The 19,060-nt window shown below is 39.7% G+C and overlaps 1 long non-coding RNA gene across 3 annotated transcripts in view; it reads right to left on the bottom strand.

Annotated features, from left to right (window-relative positions):
- Window positions 1-19,060, bottom strand: part of LOC138372765 (uncharacterized) — a 30,075-nt gene that overhangs the window by 4,519 nt on the left and 6,496 nt on the right. For all 3 annotated transcript variants that reach the window (XR_011230951.1, XR_011230950.1, XR_011230952.1), the window contains exons 2-3: window positions 14,910-15,214; window positions 9,650-9,767 (exon numbers count right to left, since the gene is read on the bottom strand). This is a non-coding gene — a long non-coding RNA (uncharacterized lncRNA). The remainder of the gene's footprint in view (window positions 1-9,649; window positions 9,768-14,909; window positions 15,215-19,060) is intronic.

Genomic DNA, 19,060 nt, shown 5'->3' with positions numbered 1-19,060 from the left:
CAAACCAGAAAAGGTTTTGTATTTATGTTGCAAAGACAACCTTAACTAACCTAACCTTCCTAGGCCAATACACACTATCTGAGGCCTAATATAGTAAAAGTGTGTGCTATACTAGGCATAGGAATATTTAAGTTTGTTTTTTTAGCTTGATTTGTTTCGGACTGTATAAAGTGAATAGTACCAAGTTATACTATATAATTGCTAGTACGTCAATGTTTGTACTATGGTGCACATAGTTACAAAAACTATACTATAAACAGGAGATGGTTGAGCACCCACACAACCGCTCACATGTTCCAACTCTGAGAACAGGAACTGGGTCATGATCTTATAGACTACATTACTGAATACCCAGTTAGTACAACCTCTACACCTGCCGATCTGAGGCACCTGGAGCTTTCCAGGTACTTTATCTACTCCCGAGTCCTTGAGAATATTCTCACAATACATTAAAAATTGACCAGTATAGGCTCCTGATCCAGCCCGTCCTCTCGAGCGTGACTGACCATCTTCAGTTGTGTCCAGACCACGGTTGAGTGCGGTCGCAAGGTTGGCGCTCTTGGCGTCCGCTGATTGATGGGAGGTGGAGTATTGCCCCACACTCTTCGTTTTTGCACGTGGTGATACAGGATATTGTGCATTTGTTCTCGATTATTGACAGCGTCGAAGAAATGGCTGAGGCGGTATGCCTAAGTGGTAGTGAGGAGGACAGACAAGATGATAACAGACCGTTTGAAGTAGTAGTGAACAGAAAGAAACGGAGAAATAATAACAGACAGCGAGACAGTGAGAGTGACGATGAAATTACAAAGAGACCAAAGAATGAGACCCTACTCAGCAAGACTCAAGGCAAGCAAGACAAGACAAGAAGGAAGAGGCTGTTGTTCCCTACAACATGCCAACTGAATTTCCACCAAAAGCTAGAGTGGACGGTACGTCTAGCTAAACAATGTTTGGAATACGAACCACTTTTCAAGGAGGGTCTTCACCGGCCCTACATAACAGTTGGGACTGAACAGGCCGTGGAACGCCTCACGACGGTTGGTTTTGAAAATGTAGTGATGGTTCCTCCAGAAGAAGGTATGTTGCACACAAAGATCATAGTTTTCAAGTTTCCAACTTATTTGAATCCTGACTGTCTTCTTCTTAACAATGATAATGTTGTCTGGGCAAAGAGGAACAGTGTTCGTGGTGACAAACAAAGCCAGGTTGTTGCCTTGGTAAAGGGTGAGGCGCTGGAGAAAATTTTTGTGCAAGGACTAGGCTATAGGAACGTTGCAAAATACGTCGAGGAGCCCATACTGTGCATGAAGTGTTCACGTTGGGGACATATGGCATGGAAATGCCAGTTTGACCCCAGGTGTCGGTATTGTGGGAAGAAACACGACTCGCGAGAGTGTAGAGTCAAGATTGAAAAAAATGAAAAAATCATCTCATTTTGTTGCAACTGTCGAGGCAGCCACAATGCTGGTTCCTTTCTGTGCCCCATGAAGCCTCGGTATTGTGGGAAGAAACACGACTCGCGAGAGTGTAGAGTCAAGATTGAAAAAAATGAAAAAATCATCTCATTTTGTTGCAACTGTCGAGGCAGCCACAATGCTGGTTCCTTTCTATGCCCCATGAAGCCTCATCTGAAAGAGACTAGGACGGGTCTTACAAGCAGGATAGATGTATCCTCGCAGCAAGGAAAGATTGTGCAAGAGGAACATGGAGGAAACAGTTGGAAGCCAACGGCAGCCCCTATGATCAATGTGTGGGAAAAAGGGACGGAGAAAGTAAAGGCGAGCTTAGGGAAAGTACATCATGCAGTGGAAAAACTGAAACCTTGTGAGGACAAGGTTCAGGACAATATGGTCACCTCTGAGGTTGGTAATCAAATTTTGGAGTATCTAAAAAAACTAGATAAGAGGATTGAGGCATTGGAAAAATTGGCTATGGAAGGTAGACGGGGTGAAGATGGTGGTGAAACAGGACGTGTAATTGAAAGTAAAACGGGACGTGAAATGGAAAGTGAAACGTGCGTAGAAGAAAATAATGATGTGCATGACGTAACGATGATAGAGGATAGTCAGGAGAATACACTTTCTAGTAGTGTTCGCGGTGTTCAACCTCCTGTTGTGACAAATAGTGAAAGAACGGTTAAAGTAAAACGGGTTACAGAAATAACAAAGAAAATAGATATGAATAATATTACCTTCGATGTTAGTAGTAGTTGTGAAGGTGAGGAGAAAGAAAAAATGTTACGGTGTTGGAAGGAAGTTTCTAAGGTACTCTCGTATCTCATGGAATGTGACGGACAGGGCAAAGGTAGTTTTATTATTAATCATGGATGAAAGTAACTTGAGAATATTATCTTGGAACATTAATGGATTAAAAACTAGAGCGGTGGATGTACACTATTATACTCTTAGAGAGAATATTGACATAGTAGCACTCCAGGAAACTGGGGATAGGGATGGTAGCATTCTGAGGCTAAATGGCTATAGAGGCTTTCACTTATATGCTGATGGAGGAACTAGGGGGGTCTCATGTTATGTCAAAAGTACCATACCTGCCGAGATAACTGGAATCCCTCAGAGATATAGAGGTATTGAAAGTATTAGCTTGCGGATACAATTAAAGGACTGAGAGTTAAATTTCATTAATCTATACATCTCTGATAGCTCCCTTGATTTAAGATACTTGCCAGATTCCTTCTTTTCTGAAGATACACTTGTGGGGGGGGGGGGGGGGCAGGGCGGGGTACATAATATCTGCTCTTAGAAAGAATGCCAACAGTTTTTGAAACTTTTTTTGATATATTTAGAATGTGGCCCTGGAAATTCAGCTTGTGGTCAATGAGAATGCCAAGGAATTTGCCATCTAATTTGTTACAAATTTGGGTATTGTTTATTTTGAGATTTATTTGATTAGAGGATTTATTGCCAAACAGAATATAGAAAGTTTTGTCAATGTTAAGGGTGAGTTTGTTGGCAGTTAGCCAAAGATTGACTTTATTTAGCTCAGTATTTACTGTGGCATTTAGAGCAAGGGGGTCAGGACTGGAGTAAATGAAGGTTGTGTCGTCAGCAAATAGAATTGGTTTGAGGTGTTGGGAGGCATTTGGAAGGTCATTAATGTAGATGAGAAAGAGGAGAGGGCCAAGTATGCTGCCCTGAGGAACACCAATGTTGATGGGTAGGGTGGGAGAAATTGAATTATTCACAGAAACATACTGGAGCCTGTCAGTAAGGTAGGATTTGAGGTATTGCAGGGAGTGTCCTCTGACTCCATAATGATGTAGTTTAAGAAGAAGGTTTTGGTGGTTGACAGTGTCAAAAGCTTTACGCAGGTCCACAAATAACCCAACAGGGAACTCATTTTTATCAAGAGCTGTATGAATCGAGTTAAGCATACTAATAAGTGCATCGTTAGTGCTTTTTTTGGGTCTGAAGCCATATTGGCAAGGGCTAAGTATATTGTGTTTGGCTAGATAGTCAGTCTCCGTGGTGTAGTGGTAAGACACTCGCCTGGCGTTCCGCGAGCGCTATGTCATGGGTTCGTATCCTGGCCGGGGAGGATTTACTGGGCGCAATTCCTTAACTGTAGCCTCTGTTTAACGCAACAGTAAAATGTGTACTTGGATGAAAAAACGATTCTTCGCGGCAGGGGATCGTATTCCAGGGACCATAGGATTATAAGGACTTGCCGAAACGCTACGTGTACTAGTGGCTGTACAAGAATGTAACAACTCTTGTATATATCTCAAAAAAAAGATAAGAGTAAAGCTGCTTATAGATCAGTTTTTCAAAATTTTTTGACAAGTTTGGGAGGATTGATATAGGTCTGTAGTTGTTAACATCTGTGGGATCACCACATTTGTGGACAGGCGTTACTCTCGCTTTTTTTAGAATATCTGGTAATGTTTGGAGTTCAAGTGACTTGTTGAAGAGCAATGCAATAGCAGGGGCTAAAGATCTGGAGGCTTTTTTGTAAATTAAAGTTGGTATCTCCTCAAGGGCAATAGACTTGGTTTTAAGGGAAAGGATTATCTCATTGACGTCAGTGGAATTAATAGGCTTTAGGTACAGAGACTGTGGATAGTTGCCTGTGAGATAGTCCTTAACGTCAGTACTGGAAGATGGAATATCATTTGCAAGGGATGACCCAATAGAAGAGAAGAACCTATTGAACTCAATAGCAGAATCTGAGGCTGTAAGCTGACCATCGTTATTGGAAAGGAGTGTTGGTTTGTTATTTAAAGTCTTCTTTGATCCCAATATTTGTGAAATTGTGCTCCAAGTTTTTTTAATGTTGCTCTTTATTTGAGTAAATTTTTCTTCGTAGTATTTAGTTTTGGCTCGTCTAATTTTCTTAGATAGCAATAATGAGTAATTCTTTGAGAATTCTTTGGAGACAATTCCTAACCTATACTTCTTCTTAAGGTCATGTTTTTTATTAATGGATTTTAGTATTCCCTTTGTAAGCCAGGGATTGTTAAGCCTTTTGGTTGTGACTTGTTTTGTAAGCATAGGACAGTGGGTGTTATAAAGGCTAAGAGTTTTTTGAAGAAAAGATTGCACTGCTAGGTTGATGTCCCCTATGTTACCTAACTCGGACTCCCAGTTGACATTATCAGCAGCAGTTATAAAATTGTCTATAGCAGTTTCATTGTGCAGCCTAAAACTTAACTCCCTTGACTCTAGTGGTGGTTTGCTAATGTTAGTTAAGAGAAATGTGGGGTAATGGTCTGTAGTGCTATCGGTGATTATACCTGAAGTTAGCGGAGAGGTTATGTTTGTCCAGATGTGATCTAGAGTCGTGGCAGTACTATCAGTGATTCTAGTAGGTCTAGTGATTAAAGGTATGAGGAAGCAGGAATTCATACAGTTGAGGAAGCTAACAGCAGTAGGATGTTCAGGCTCACAGAGGTCAATATTAAAGTCCCCTGCAATTATTAGATGGTTTTTGTTCAGTCTGTTATCGAGTATTAGATTTCTAAGGTTTGAGTTGAATTCGGATACATCAGTGTTAGGAATTCTATAGACTGCACCCACAGACAGGACAGACTCGGCACCCTTGACTCTGAAACTGGCGAAGATATACTCCCCACAGCAGTCTCTAGTTCTAATTTCTTTTAAGCATGTTAGTTCTTGGTGGTAGTAAAGAGCAGTGCCACCACCTCTTTGAAGTTGACGACAGTTGTGAATTGCCGAGTAGTTAGGCATGTTAAAGAGTTGAGTAGTATCCTCTTTCAACCATGTTTCAGTAAGTATAATAAAAGAGAATTTGTTGTCAATAGTTTCAATCAAGGCACTAACATCATCGAAGTGTTTACCTAGGGATCTAACGTTCAAGTTGATTACAGAGATATTGTGATTATGAGTTAATACATTGTTTACATCATGTGCTGCAAAATATCTGCAATTTAGGTCATTAAAGTGATGATTGTCATAGATAGTGGATAAGAGGTTTAGTTCTGGGTCTATACTTGTCTGCATAAAAAAGCTGATTGCAGGAAAACAATGCAAGAAAGGCAAATTACAAAGTAGAATTTAGCTATAAAAGGGGGAAAAATTTATAAATACTGTACAAAACAGACACAAAATGAACAACAAAAGAAAAAAATGAGGTAGCTTACAAGGGGCTTACAGGGGTACAATGGAGTAAGGGAGTATTGCGAGGCTAGGCAACCTAGGTAATAAATGAGATTAAAGAAAAAACATATAAACATGGACTATACAAAACAAAAGATATAGAAATACAAAACAAAGATATAAACAAGACTATACAATACAAAAACAAATTGAGCAAAAAAAAGAAAAAATGAGGTAGATTGCTTACAAGTACTCTCAGGTACATTGTAAGTAACAATTTGCAATTTGAGATACAGGCAAAGCCAGGGGTACAATGGAGTAAGGGAGTATGGCGAGGCTAGGCAACCTAGGTAATAAATGAAATCAAAGAAAAAGTTGAATAATAAACATAGGCAAATTTAAGCTAATGATTATTAACTATAAATAGTTCAGTTATGACTGTATAATTAATAAGACCTGAAGAAATATTAATGCACTCAATTAATTAAGTTCAGTAAATGACTAGTTAAGAGTAAGTTAAAAATTAAGTAAAAAAATGAAACAAGGAGAATTAGGATACCTAGCCCCACTAGTTGACAAGGGGGTTAATTAAGTTAATTCATTGAGAGTGATAAGGTGAGACAAACCACATTGGGAGAGGAAAGTGTTGAGGTTCTCTTCATTAGTAATTGTAAACATTTTGCCCTCTGCGGTTTTTCTCACCTTTATCAGTACATCTCTAACGAAGCATTGAAAGAAAATTATACACATGACAAGATGCTTAAGGGGTGGACATTAACAATGAGGAGAGCTCACAGGGATTGGAATAGGAATGGTAGGACTGAGGAAGGGAAGAATGCTTTACTGGCAGTTGCTAGGCTGTGTGGGTAGAAGAGAAAGGAAATTAGGAGCAAGTATTGGCAGGAATTTGCAGAGAAAGTTGGGAGTAACAGAAACTTGAAGGAAATCTGGCAAGACGTAAGTAAAATAAGGGGTAAAAAGCATAATTTTGTTGCACATCCAGATCCGCAAGGAATTGCAAATGGGCTCGTAAATAAATGGGCGGAAGCTGCCAAACTTAGTTCATTACCCGCTGTAACGAGAGAGTCATTAGATTCTTGGAAAGATCTAAGAAAGGATTTTATACTTATAGCAGGTAACAGTGGTGATGTCACTTGCACAGGTATTACCAGAGAAGAACTAATAACGGCGATTAAAGTTGGGAAATCTACCGCCCCTGGGGAGGATGGAGTAACTTATGAAATACTTAATGAACTTGCCATTATGACGAAAAGCCCACTTTTAGACCTCTTTAATATTAGTTATAAAGAGGGCAGTATTCCCAGTAAATGGAAAAAAGCTATGATCATCCCTATCCCTAAAGCCAATGGAGAGTATAGACCTGTGTCTTTAATCTCGTGTTTTTGTAAAATGATGGAGAGGATCATTTTAAATAGACTTTTATATATAATAGGTGATCAGCTGTCTAGTAATTTGTTCGGGTTCCTCAAAGGAAAAAGTACCTCTGATTGTATTATTAAATGTCTAGCTAATGAAAATGATTATTATAGAATTTTCATTGATTTACAAGGAGCTTTTGATAAAGCCAACAAAGAGGTTATTTTATATGAATTAGCTAGTCTTGGTGTTAAAGGGAAATTATTGCGCTGGATAAGAGATTATCTTTACGAAAGGAAGGCTCAGGTGTGGTATCAAGGTTGTATGTCAGGTGTGAGGTCTTTTGAACTCGGCACACCTCAGGGAGGAGTGTTGAGTCCCATCCTGTTTAATGTACTAATGAATAAGATAGCATCTGAGAGATACTCAAATGGGGTAACTCCGATCATATATGCCGATGATATTTTGTTTCAGGGCAAAGATATTTCAAAGGTTCAAACAGTGTTGGACAATTTCGGAAACCTGTGTCACCATATGGGACTGGTGGTTAATGAAAACAAAACTAAGTTTGAATGTAGAAGTCGGAGCCCCATTGTATTGAAAATAAACTGTAAAAATATAGAGAGAGTTAATATATATAAATATATAGGCATATATGTTGGATATACCCATGAGAGTTTGGAAGCTGAGATGAACAGACTGTTGGGTCAATGTCGGAAGAGATTACAACCTCTGAAGGCCTTGGCATGCTGTGGAAAGGGAGTGGGAGTCGATTGATTGATTGATGAAGATTAAGCCACCCAAGAGGTGGCACGGGCATGAATAGCCCGTAAGTGGTGGCCCTTTCGAGCCATTACCAGTATCAAAAGATGATACTGGAGATCTGTGGAGGCGCAACTGCACCCTGCGTGACGGGAGATGTCTCCCGGACCAAGTGGTGACCAAATGGTGGTCTCTGTCGGAGTGGGAGTCCCTGTGCTACGAATGATATACCTGAGTACTGTAAGATCTCTTATTGATTATGCTGCACCTGTCATTTCTTGTTTTGGTAAAGGTAGGATGGGCAAGTTGGAGAAGGTACAAAATGAAGCCATGAGAATTATCTTAGGATGCCCAAGAAATGCTATGATTGAGATAATGAAGATGGAGTTGAATCTGCAGAGTATTAGGGATAGAATTGTAGAGATAAATGTAGCCTCTGCCATTAGATTAATGAGAGGTGGGGAGCTAATGAATTAATCCTCTCGGTTCAAAAGGTGGGAAGTAGTGAACAGTGTATGATGAAGAAGAGAGAACATATGAATAAATTATGTTATAATGTTATAAAGTATGATGTTATTACAGAGTGTATTGCTGTGCCCAAGAGAAAATTTACACCACCATGGGAGGATTGTAATGTAGATGTAGTAATTACTCCCTTGCATAAGAAAAAAAGTATGTATGAAATAGGAGAGCTGAGGGCAACATATGACTGTATAATTAGAAAACTGCCTACAGAAAACACTCTACATGTATATTGTGATGGGTCAGTAGCTAGGGATGGGAAGGCAGGATGTGGAGTCTTGATCAGGGAGTACACTGACATCGGCACTGTAGATACTGTTATTGGACGCCGCTTAACTGACAATGTCTCTTCAACACAGGCTGAACTCCAAGGAGTATTAGCAGGATTACAGGAAGTAGTCAAATGTAGTAATAATGCTTGCTTCTTTATTGACAGCAGAGGAGCGTTAGAGTCTTTAAATAGCAGACGCCCAGTATATCAGAATATTGTGATAGAGTGTAGAGAGAATGTTAAGAGACTAGAAAAAACTGGGTATAAAGTAAGATTCATGTGGATCCCTTCACATGTGGGAATACTGTTGAATGAGGTAGTTGATGACATAGCGAAGAGAGCCACTGAAAAAACTCTTGTTGATGTTGTATGTCAGTTAACCTTGAAACAAATAAAAACAAGAATCAAGATGATCCAGGAGGGTGAAGAAATGATAAAGAGAATGGCAATGGTGGACAGTAGTAACACACTTAAGAATTATTCAATAATAAATACAAATTCGTCCTTCACTTATGGTAAAGGAAAGTCTACTTGGAAGGATTCAATTTACATGAGATTAAGATTAGGATACAAATATATCTGGCAATACGGTGTTGATGTCAGTGAAAAAGATAAGGAGTGTAAATTATGTAGTATGCCGCACGCCCACACCTTAGAACATTATGTATTAGAGTGTCAACTTATTGCAAACTATAGAAATAAGGAAATAAATAGTGTACCACATCAAATTGTTTGGATGTGTGATAATGGTATGATAGACAGTATACTTAGGAGCTACAAGAATTTTGCCCCGAGAGTGTAACAATTATATGCTGTACTTACTATATAAACCTGCAATGTTAAATGGGATTCTTGTAATGTTATTTGTCTATTTGTACTCACTGAATTTGTGCGCCCCTTGAGGGACTTGAAGTAGAGGGGGGTAGAAATAGCCTAAGCTACTCTATCCCTTTGAGATGTATTTATTGCATATCTCACTAAACATACTTGAACTTGAACTTGAACTGACCATCTTGGGAGATGGAGATTTCAGTATCGCATATCTAGCTCCGGATACAACTATTATGAAAACCTTTAGTCTAGCGGAACTGTGCAATGCCGATGTACCTAAGAATGGCAACGAAATATATAAGAAACTCACTGAGACAGCAGACACAATGCTTCGAACACTTTGAATACCTCCCGATGACGATCAGACACTCTTGTGGTCGCACACACACGCCCGGGCCGCGGCGGCATGGACCGTGACACTGCTGAACCTGCAGGACAAATATATATTTGCTAACATATATATAGTGTTGGGCTGAGTTGGTGGCCGGGAGCTAGAGCTCTAGCTGCCAGCTTCTCACATACCTCAGTTTACCGTCGACACTACAATATGGAGCGCCCATGTTTGCTATTATATACACACGAAATTAACAATGCACTCAAATACTCGAGTGAATAACAAAAATTAAATTTCATAAAAAATTAAATAGACTTTAAATACGGACTTAAAATTGGTAAGATCGAAATAGACAAGTGCAGCATTCCAAGCCTGGACAATTAATACAACGATACCAAATATTGGCTAAATATTTCCTAATCGGACTTAACACATTGTTAGGTTCGATTTGAATAAGGATCTGAGAGTTCAGATTAGTCGAGGAAAAAATATATATACGCAAAAGAAAGAATGTCTGTTTGTCATGCTGTCTGCCTGTCTCATTATCAGCTGAAGTAGACCTGACCAAATGTAAACTGTGTCAACAAAATTATTCACACACCCTCCGTCACTATGTGATGGAGTGCGAAAAGATACGTGAATTCAGAGACAATTCTATAACCAATGTTCCAGCGATGTGTAAATATTTCATTAAAAATGATCTGCTACCAGAAATTTTAGCCAAATATCCCCAGTTTGCTAACTGTAGGTAGTAACTAAGTGATTGTAACCTATCCACCACTGGATAGGGGGCGGTGTGCAGGACAAACATATCAATTGTGACACTAGCTCTCCACATATGTCAGTTGCTTGATTTAGAAACTGTACTTGTGATCGATCTCGAACCCATTTATGATGTGACGACTTATACTGAATTTTGTAACTGGTTCATCAAGATTGTAACTTGCTTAGCTAAATGAATTGTGGGGTTCAATCCCTGAGCCCATTATGTGCCTCTGTAACCCTTTCCACTACCGCCCACAAGATGGGTATGGGGTGCATAATAAATGAACTAAACTAAAACTGCCACGCCTTAATCAGAGTAGTGGGGTAACTATTTTTATTTGCTATCTCCCACCGCTAACCTCTTATCACTGGTGACCACACACATCAATAATAAACAATTAAATTTCATATGAGAAAGAGAGAGAGAGACGGAAACAGACATGGAGAGACAGATATATATATATATTATATATATATATATATATATATATATATATATATATATATATATATATATATATATATATATATGTTTCATTGAATATGACCGCTTATTCTGTATTTATTATTTTCTGGTTTAGGGCTTCTATCCCTCTAACTATTTTCTTAGCATCAGGGCTTAATTGAAATAGGAGTTCTCCAAAACTCATTTTCGTACTTTTAAGGTGAAGAAAAGAAGTGATTTACTATAGAGTGTATTACACTTATTTATATAATTTGCACAACGTTTCGAACCTCCATGGTTCATTCTCAAGTGTCTCAAGATGTGTCTCTGTTCGTATCTTCCCTGCCAAACGTAGGACGAATCTTGTTGCTCACAAGCATTCAAACTCTTGAGCTTGTTGTGGATTAAGTATAACATTGTTATAAGATTAACTACCCTGAGAACGAGGAAAGTAACAATATGTTGTATAGGGGAAGATTTTTAATGTGCTTAGCTGCACGATCAATTAGACTCCTCCCGGCACCACCACATGCGGGAGGCCTGAGCTGGTCGCTGGGAGCGTTCTTCTGTGGCTGGCGTTCGTGGGGACAAGACCTACTCTGTGGCTGCACCTCTCCTCTCCTCCCTTCTCCTCTTACTTATTTCCCTTACCTGAAGTTCCTGTACCATTAAGTTAAGTACGGGGCGTTTTAAGTGTACCCACTCTGGTAATAAAGATTGGTGAGACCTGGGGGTAGTATTTGCCAGTGTTTTGGGTACCCCTAAGTGTTGTGTTTTTGTATTAGGGTACCACATGGTCTCCCTACCCTAAGCTGCATCCAGCTTCAGTGCTTATCCAGTAGTACTTTACCCTAGCTTGTTCTCAGTGTAAACCTTGTATCCTGCCTATTTGGACCAAGGCTTTTAACGTAAGATAGTGTGGTAAAGTAATTATTATTATTGTTATATATTAAGATATTATATTGTTAGATATTAAGTCACTGCACATTCTCTCATGTGTATTATACATATATAAAACGCTAAACTATAATGCCAATCCTGATCTCAAAAGCTTCATAGAAGGTTGTAACAGAACCCATGAGCACCACACCAGAAATAAATACAGTTTTGATATTCCTAGAGTACGACTTAATCAAACTAGAAATGCTCTGCAAATCAAGGGGCCCAGAATGTGGAATGACCTTCCCAACCATGTTAAAGACTGTACCTCTCTCAACCAGTTTAAGATAAAAACTAAACACTACCTAATAAATTCCCTGTAATCTACCTCACTCCTCTATTGTCAACCCATGTCTGTTATTTTCTTTTTTTTAATCAACACTGTTTGTCAACCTATTGTATTTGTGCTGCTTTTTCAGTCATGTTCCCCCCCTTTTTTTTTATCTTTATTTGTATTTGTTCTCAACACTTTTTATTCTTTATGCTCAATTAGTATTAAGTTCTAGATATTAATGTTTTTCTTGCCCGAAACGCATTGCGTAATAGTGGCTTTAGGCATTGTATGTACTAGCTCTATCTATATATCAATCCATTAATGTAACATCACTTGTATGTATATACCTTACCTGAATAAACATCTGAATCTGAATCTGAATCTGAATCTGTTATTGGTGTGAGTGTATATGGGGGGTCGTTAAGGGGTTAATAAATAAGTAAGCTAGAACAGAGTATTCCTTCTTCCTGTGTGGGAGTGCAATAATCAACCTCTAGATTGACCTTGTGTGTAGCCAAGTATTCAGCACTACTTTTAGTTTATTTGGGGGCCGGGCCTTTTAGTTCTCCCATAGTTGATAACTCTGTACTCTAACTACCCTTACCCCTTAATAGTACCAGTTCCCCCATAGCAAGCCCACCATTTTTCATAACAAGTGGGGGCCTGTCCGGGATTCAAACCCTAGGCATTATGAGAAAAAGCATAATTTGCCTGAATTTTCAAAGTCGGACCCTGAAAGGTTTTTCAACCATTTTCAGAGATTGGCCATGTCCATGAACTGGCCAAAGGAAGAGTGGGTGAAAATCCTACAGGGAAGACTTAGGGGTAAGGCCCAAGATATTTTTATAAATATGCCTGACGATGAGTGTTTTGAATATGATAAAGTCAGGGAACGTATTTTGCGGGCATATGAAATTACGCCTGAAGCTCACTGCCAAGCTTATCGCAACCTTAGGCCTACTCACAACCAACCGCTCACTGAATTTGTTAATGATCAAATTAGATTGTTTGATAAATGGATTCACTCGGCGAAAGCCGAAACATACGAGGCTCTCAGGAACGTAGTTTTAATGGAGCATTTTATAGATATTATGCCAGAGAATGTTTCACATTACATTAGAAGTAGGATAGAGGTAAATTCTAAGATAGGGGATTTGGCCAAGATGGCAGAAAACTACCAATTGGCGGGCAAAAGGCCCAATAAAAATAATTATACCCCACAGAGTAGCAAAACTTATACCCACAGCCAGTCCAGACCAGCTCATTCTAACCCTTTACCTAATGCACCTTCTGTTTCAGACATAACTAACCCTGTTAAATTGTCTAACCCCACGACACCTAAGAGTGAACCGAAGGGTAATTCTGTTAGTAATGTCTCTTCTCCCCGACGTATCTGTGGTCACTGTAAACGTCCAAACCACAATATTAGCCGTTGTTGGCAACTGTACCCGTAAAAAAAGACCCAATGCTCTAGTTGTGACACAGGGCTTGAGGCCTTCGGAACGGTTAGGGAGTAAGACCTCCAACCCACAGTGGTTGGACTTGCTTACCCCATTCTTATCGAAAGGGAGACTACTTTTGTCTGAGGGTTCTTCCTGGAAGGACGTGGTGATCTTCCGAGACACCGGTGCCATCCAGACTTTAATTTTAGAGAGTGCGTTGCAAGGTGCCGACACTCTCGACACTGGAGAGGTGGTACTGGTCGAGGGTGTCACTAGTGATACTCGAGCAGTACCCCTCCATAAGGTTACCCTGGAATCTGATTTCCACAAGGGTGTTTGTACAGTCGGAGTCACTTCATACCTACCTTTCCCTAATGTTGATGTAATAGTTGGTAATGAGTTAGCAGGGGATAAGGTAGGGGACTCCAGACTGCCTATTATGTTGCCTACCCCTAAGGTTTGCCTGGATCCACCCGCCGCAGAGGATAATGTTGTGTACCCTGCGTGCGCAGTGACCAGGTCTATGGGACTTAACTGTAAGGGCAGCCTTGTGCTTGCCAAGGTGGTAAATCCCGAGGACACGAGGAACTTTCCGAGTGGTGAAAACCAAGTGGACCTCGCGGACACATTCATGGCCCGACTCGATGACGTGGCCGAGGACATTGTGGAGAGCCTGCCACCGCCACCTACCGAGAGTAGTGGGTGGCAGGGACCAGACTCTTGCGAGCTGGGTGGCATAGGGACCAGACTCTTGTGAGCTGGGTGGCAGGGACCAGACTCTTGTGAGTTGAGTGGCAGGACCAGACTCTTGTGAGCTGGGTGGCAGGGACCAGACTCTTGTGAGTTGAGTGGCAGGACCAGACTCTTGTGAGCTGGGTGGCATAGGGACCAGACTCTTGTGAGCTGGGTGGCAGAGACCAGACTCTTGTGAGCTGGGTGGCAGGGACCAGACTCTTGTGAGCTGGGTGGCAGGGACCAGACTCTTGTGAGCTGGGTGGCAGAGACCAGACTCTTGTGAGCTGGGTGGCAGGGACCAGACTCTTGTGAGCTGGGTGGCAGGGACCAGACTCTTGTGAGCTGGGTGGCAGAGACCAGACTCTTGTGAGCTGGGTGGCAGGGACCAGACTCTTGTGAGCTGGGTGGCAGGGACCAGACTCTTGTGAGCTGGGTGGCAGGAACCAGACTCTTGTGAGCTGGGTGGCAGGAATCAGACTTTGAATGACTGACAAAGAAAACAACAATAATGACAACATAGGCTCGTGTTTAAATGTCAACAAAGAAAGTTGATACTAAATTAATTATATTTATGGCCAAATTTTTTTTGAGTACGAGCGCATTTACAGACGAGACTTAAAACTGTATTTTAAATACCTTGGTCGAGGACTTAGGGTGGCTGGTAACAACGACGACCACTAGCATCACCAACACCCACGCTTGTACGACCCGCTGCATCATGACGCTTGGCGAAGTCTCCCCTCGATGTCTCGACTCTGGCGCTGGTGCTTTCAGTTCGTCTTGCAGTACTGCGGCGGAGGCGTCAGGAGAGAACTGTAGTCCTGGGCAGGGCTAGACCCGTATATATATACACACACTCTCTGGTGTTGCATGTGAGCTGACGTCAGCAGGTGGTCCGTGGCGGGGAGGTAATTATCTAGCCACACTACCTGACAGGTAATCTGTGGATGATGTAATATACCAATACACAACTTTGGCTCGTGCTCCACCGTTAACGTTCTCAGGCAAAATGCCGCAAATATAATAAAACACAATACTAAAATATAAACAAAAAGCATAGTTCCAAAAGTGATGTTACTTGTTGAAGAACATTTTGGAACAAACATAAAGTGTCTCACACTTTTGCTTTATTAGCTACGTTTGGTTGTGTTTTGTAATGTTTAACACGGGACTGGACACTACACACAGTTTTAATGCAAAATTTTACACTTCTTACGAGTAAAAGCAAATAATTGTATGAAATCTATGCAAATTTTGGTTTTCACATTTTCATGATCTTAACTTTTCATATTTTTCTCTAGAAAATCATATTTATTAGAGCAGGAGCGATGACTGGAGACAGATGTCTTAGTCTTCGAGTGAGAGTAATTATAAGTGTTGCAGAACCTATTAAATTATTGTTCCATTTGTATCTCTTCCTAAAACCATATTAGAGTTCTGTAGTAGAAACTGAGTGAAAGAAAGAGCTATGGTTCGTTGCTTATTATTTGCTGTATATCATTATCCAGTGTCGTGTAGACTAAGTGCTCAGGTTAGTGATTTATACTTAGGTGATACTACAGTAATGTTACCATACATCAAGGACGCTGTGAATCAATTTATGTAAATATGTGAGACACTTAGAGGTGAATATTACCTCACGTTGAATCCTAGCAAACGTGCTGTAGTTATTTTTACCTACAGCACGTTCGCTAGGATTCAACGTGAGGTAATATTCCCCTCTAAGTAATAATAATAATAATAATAATAATAATGATATTTTATTTAGGAAAAGTACATACATAGATGCAGAGTTACAAACATTCTGATTGATTTATTGATTGAGGTAGTACATACAATACCTAAAGCCACTAGTACGCATAACGTTCCGGGCAAGGTGAGGTGGGGAAAAAACACTTAAACTAAAACTTAAAAGTAATTGAGCTTAAAGTATAAATTGCGTTGAAAGAAAAAAATAAAAGATAAAAAAGGGAGAACATGATAGAAAATAGCCAAAATACAAGTTGGTCAACAAACAGCATTGTTTAAAAAAAATAGTAAGACATGGGTTGACATTTAGGGGTAAGGTATGTTACAGGGAGTTAATTAGGTAGTGCTTAGTTTTCATCTTAAACTGGTTGAGAAAGGTACAGTCTTTGACATGATTGGGAAGGTCATTGCACATTCTGGGTCCCTTGATTTGTAGAGCATTTCTAGTTTGATTAAGTCGTACTCTTGGAATATCAAATAGGTATTTGTTTCTGGTGTGGTGCCCATGGGTTCTGTTACAACCTTCTAGGAAACTTTCAAGGTCAGGATTGACATTACAATTCAGAGTTTTAAATATATAGAGTACACATGAGAGGATGTGTAGTGACTTAATATCTGACATATTCAGAGATTTGAGTAAGGGTACCGAGTGATGTCTGGGGTCAGAATTTGATATTGTTCTAATAGAAGCTTTGTGTTGGGTAATTAGAGGACGTAAACGATTTTGGGTAGTAGAACCCCAAGCACAAATACCATAGTTGAGATATGGATAGATGAGAGAGTAATAGAGTGTTCCCAGGGCAGGACGAGGAACATAATATCTGATCTTAGAAAGAATGCCAACAGTTTTCGAAACTTTTTTTGCTATATTTAGAATGTGTCCCTGGAAGTTCAGCTTGTTATCGATGAGGATATCAAGGAATTTACCTTCAACTTTACTACTGATTTGTATATTGTTTATTCTTAGATTAATTTCACTTGAGGATTTATTACCAAACAAAATATAGAAAGTTTTGTCAATGTTAAGGGTTAGTTTGTTAGCAGTTAGCCAAAGATGGACTTTATTTAGTTCAGTATTCACAGTGACATTTAGAGCAAGAGGGTCAGGACTGGAGTAAATGAAGGTTGTGTCATCAGCAAATAAGATTGGTTTGAGGTGTTGAGAGGTATTTGGAAGGTCATTAATGTAGATGAGAAAGAGGAGAGGGCCAAGTATGCTGCCGTGTGGGACACCAATGCTTATGGATAGTGTAGGGGAAATGGAATTATTCACAGAAACATACAGGCTCCAGTATGTTTATGTATATGGAGCCTGTCAGTAAGGTAAGACTGAAGGTATTGCAGGGAGTGACCTCTGACTCCATAATGATATAATTTAAGAAGTACCTTCTTGTATATATATATAAATAAATAAATAAATAAATAAATAAATAAATAAATAAATAAATAAATAAATAAATAAATAAATAAATAAGAAGGTTTTGGTGGTTGACAGTGTCAAAAGCCTTATGTAGGTCCACAAATAACCCAACAGGGAACTCATTTTTATCAAGAGCTGCATGTATCAAGTTAATCATACTAATAAGTGCATCGTTAGTGCTTTTATTGGGTCTGAAACCATATTGGCAAGAGCTAAGTATATTGAGTTTGGCTAGATATGAGTAAAGCTGCTTGTAGATTAGCTTTTCAAATATTTTTGACAAGGTTGGCAGAATTGATATAGGTCTGTAGTTGTTAACATCAGTGATATCACCACATTTGTGGACAGGGGTTGCTCTCGCTTTTTTTTAGAATATCCGGAAAGATCTGGAGTTCAAGTGATTTGTTGAAGAGCAATGCAATGGCAGGAGCTAGAAATCTGGAGGCAAAGATTTACTCATCCATGCTGTCTAAAATAATTAAAAGCCAAAATAAAAGTGTTTCACATATTTACATAAATTGATTGACAGCGTCTTTTATATGTGGTAACATAACTGGAGTATCAACTGGAGTGAGAAATCCCAGTAAAGGTTAGTGAGAAGCATCTGGGTGATATTATATCTTCAATGAGCCCGCTTATAACCTTTTTGGTTGTTATCAAGTTGTTATTGGGAATTAATGTCTTAGTTTGTATAGTTGACCAATAATTAAGGTGGTGACCTAGGTGAGCTAAAATGTGCAAAGGTTACGTTCTCGACTCACAGTTGAGGATCCTGGGATCGATCCCTTGGGCGTGACAGAACTGGTTGGACATGTTTCCTTTCACCTAATGCCTCTGTTCACCTAGCAGTAAATAGGTACCAGAGAGGCAGTAAACTGCTATGGGGTTGCTTCCTAGATGGGATAGGGGGAGGGGGTCTATACAGTTCCACCTCGCTGGAGACCCCGACAGAAGCCTAAATTATATATACACAAGCTTCCCTATCCCCGATAAAAAGAATTATTATTATTATTACTATTATCATTATTATTATTATTCTGTTCAACGCGTATATTAGGACTTGACCATTCTCGCACTTATTTTAAATTGCCGCCTTGCCTGGTGCCCTCACCCATACCAGAAGAAATAATTCCCAGACGAATGATTTCTTGTCATAAAATAAATAATCATCCAGTTAACAGCATTAGCTCATTTTTCAGGCATTTGCTTACCAGGGGTCACTCTAGCACTGCTGACATGTATCTATGTATTTACGTATGTAGGTTAGCTTAGAATTTTAAAAGCACCGAATCACCTTCTGTAGTTGATTGTTCAATAAACCCCTGAACTATATGTTTAACACATCTCTAACCCTGTCCATGGAGTACAGAAGAAAATGTATATATGCTGGTTAGCATTGTAAATGTGTGGCCACGTCTGTGGTAGAAAAAAAAACTTGACATGCCGGCCTGGGTACACAGGCCCTTCACATAATAGTCTGACAAGTGTATAAGATAAAATAAAACACATAGCAGCGGAAAACTTGGGAGTCCCGAGCTGGATACTTGATATTAGGAATCTTTCACACAAAGAAATCGCTTTTGGGCAAGCAATTTCAATCCTCCAGAAAGTTAGGCTC

This window comes from Procambarus clarkii, chromosome 39 (genome assembly GCF_040958095.1).
Source record: "Procambarus clarkii isolate CNS0578487 chromosome 39, FALCON_Pclarkii_2.0, whole genome shotgun sequence".
NCBI lineage: Eukaryota > Metazoa > Arthropoda > Malacostraca > Decapoda > Cambaridae > Procambarus > Procambarus clarkii.
This window is presented reverse-complemented; position numbering and strand designations above follow the sequence as displayed.